This window comes from Artibeus jamaicensis, unplaced genomic scaffold (genome assembly GCF_021234435.1).
Source record: "Artibeus jamaicensis isolate MK-2021 breed Jamaican fruit bat unplaced genomic scaffold, CSHL_Jam_final contig_793, whole genome shotgun sequence".
Lineage (NCBI taxonomy): Eukaryota > Metazoa > Chordata > Mammalia > Chiroptera > Phyllostomidae > Artibeus > Artibeus jamaicensis.
Genome location: NW_026521975.1, coordinates 4,912,457 through 4,915,128, shown reverse-complemented (window position 1 = coordinate 4,915,128; position 2,672 = coordinate 4,912,457). Strand labels below are relative to the sequence as shown.

Below are 2,672 nucleotides of genomic sequence, written 5' to 3'. Positions count from 1 at the left end.
ACTGGGTATCATTTTCCTTCTGCTTACAGAACTTCTTTTAACATCCTTGTAGTATGGCCTACTGGTGATGAATTCTGTCAGCTTTTGTATCTCTAAAATAAAAGCCCTTATTTCAGCTTTGTTTTTGAAAGATATTTTTTACCACATATAGCTTTATAGATTAAAAGATTTTTTCTTTCAACATTTTAAATATGCTGTCCACCATCTTCTCATTTGCATCATTTTCTGTGAGGAAATCTCTGTCATCCTTATTTTATCTGTCTGACTATGACTTCTTTCTCTGGTTTTCTCTTTATCATTGGTTTTGAGCCATTTGATTATGAAGCTCTCTGGTGTCATTTGTGTCATGTTTGTTTTTTGAACATTAAAAGTCTAAAACCTTTAATTTGATAAAACCTATGACCACAATTATTTGACATGATTAAACTTATGCTGACTCTTCAACAGGAGAAAAAGATCCTTCGTCATCCAAGTATTTGTATCAATGACTATTGAGGTCTTCTTTTTCTAAATCTTCACCAACATTCATCTGTCTAATGGGCTCCTTGAAGTAGTAGTTATACTTCCATTTTTTAAGGTAGATGAAAAATCTTCCTGCTACTGCTTGCTCAAAGGTTAAAACTTTTCTCCAAGGTAATGATTTTCTTCCACCCTCTAATTTTAAAAATGGGAGCCGAGGTCTTTTACCTTTAAATTGACTATTTATTTGTGACCTAGTGTTTTTTCCTTCCCCTTGGGCTTCCTATTGGTTTATATTTTCTCTTTTTAAGTGTCTTTTCTCCTTTAAAAAAATCTTTCAATCTACTGTCTATGCTACTTATTTTCTGTAGCATAGACCATAGATAGAAAATAGATAGGGGGGAGGGCAAGAATAGTAGGGGAAATATAGAATCTAAAGAACTTGAGACATGTGGTCATAAACTAAAGGGGGGGAATGGTGGGGGAGGGGTGTGCAGGGTGGAGGGGAGTGAAGGGGAAAAATAGAACAACTGCAATGGCATAATCAATAAAAAATACTTTTAAAAATCTTTCAAAATAACTTTTAATGTCAATGGTCTTGGTTCTAAAAATGAGTCACTGAGTGAATCTCTTGCTTGAACACTTTCAAGTGAACAAACTTTCTAATAGGATTTCTTTGCCTCCATTTAGGTGAGTAAGGAATACAATGAGTTTTAAATAATCTATTATCGGAGGCACAGTTCTCGCCTTGATTTTCAATTTCCATAGTTGAATCAGATACTGTTATGTAGTCCAGAGAATTCATTCCTGATATGTATTCTCCAAGCCCCTCTAAAAATGGTTATTCATAACTCGTTCTTTGCTTTCACCAAATTTCCATTCAGGTTAGCTGACAGCTTGCAACAAGTTTGCTGCCCACAGCCCAGGAGTCTGCATCTAGCAACTTCTCAGCGTCAGCACTCAGACAGGCAACAATTAGCTTCCTCTGCAACGGCCGAAAAGAAGGATCAGGCCAGCCACTCAACCCAGCTAACAGTGGTCAAAACCTTGCAATAACAACTTAGATCCCGAAAGAAAATCTGAGGCGGGAGCACTGGGCCCCTGGCGTGAGGGTGCAGAGTAGGGGCAGGGAGTGCCGTTTTGGTCTCTAGGGAGGGAGGACCGTATTTCAGGTTCCTTGTACTTGGGTTTCATTAGATTTTATGGATATGTGGGTTAATTGTATTAAACAAATTTGGGGGACTTTTAGCATTGTTTCTTCAAGTATTTCATAAGAAATTCCAATTACAGGTATATTAAACCACTTAAATTTGTCCTTCAACTCATTGATACTCTGTTTAGCTTTTCAATTTTTTAATTTTTCTCTGTTTCCTTTTAGTTTCTACTGCTATCTCTTCTAGATTACTAATCTTTTCTCTAAACCAACTAATTTGCCATTAATCCTATCCACTGTATTTTCCTTTTGGACATTGACATTTTGATTTTTTTTTAAATCTCTTTCATGTCTCTACTTTTCGAGTTACGGAGTACAATTATAATGACCATATTAATATTCTTTTCTATTAATTTTAATATTTGCATCCAACTACAATTTAATGTAATTTCCTTTATTCCATGCCTGAAGAATAGTGGGATTTTCCAACCTGGCTGGTGGGAACAAGTACTATTCCCAGCCCTGTGTAGGCACTGGGTGATGTGACCTCTTATCTTTCAGATAGTTCTTTTCCCATCATACTTATGTAGTTCCCTTACATGCATACATTGATCATTATGTACCTGAATAGTTCAGGGGGATCTTCTGCAGATTTCCAGATCCTTTCCTTATGCCATTTTACCCTCTCCAATACTCTCTTCTGTGGACTCCTGCTACTTTGGTCTCTCCAGACTTTCATCTCTGTCTTCTCAACTCAGGAGTCCATAGAGCTCTACCTGGGTATGCTTTCCCTGCCCCGTGGCCGCAATACTCTCTCACAGTAGTAAACTGGGACAATCACTAGGCTCATCTCATTTTTAAATAATATTTTTAATTGATTTTAGAGAGAGAAAGGGCACAAGAGAGAAAAACATTAATATGGGGAAAAAAACATTGATTGGTTGCCTACCATACACTCCCCAACCAGGGATCCAACCTGCAACCTAGGCATGTGGCCCTGACCAAGAATCAAACCCCCAACCTTTTAGTGTATGGGAGAATGCTTAAACTGAGCCACACT

At 37.4% G+C, this 2,672-nt stretch overlaps 1 pseudogene; it reads right to left on the bottom strand.

Annotated features, from left to right (window-relative positions):
* Positions 1–427: 427 nt before the first annotated feature.
* On the bottom strand, positions 428–1,264 carry LOC119064950 (TATA box-binding protein-associated factor RNA polymerase I subunit D-like; annotated as a pseudogene).
* Between the last annotated feature and the right edge of the window lie 1,408 nt (positions 1,265–2,672).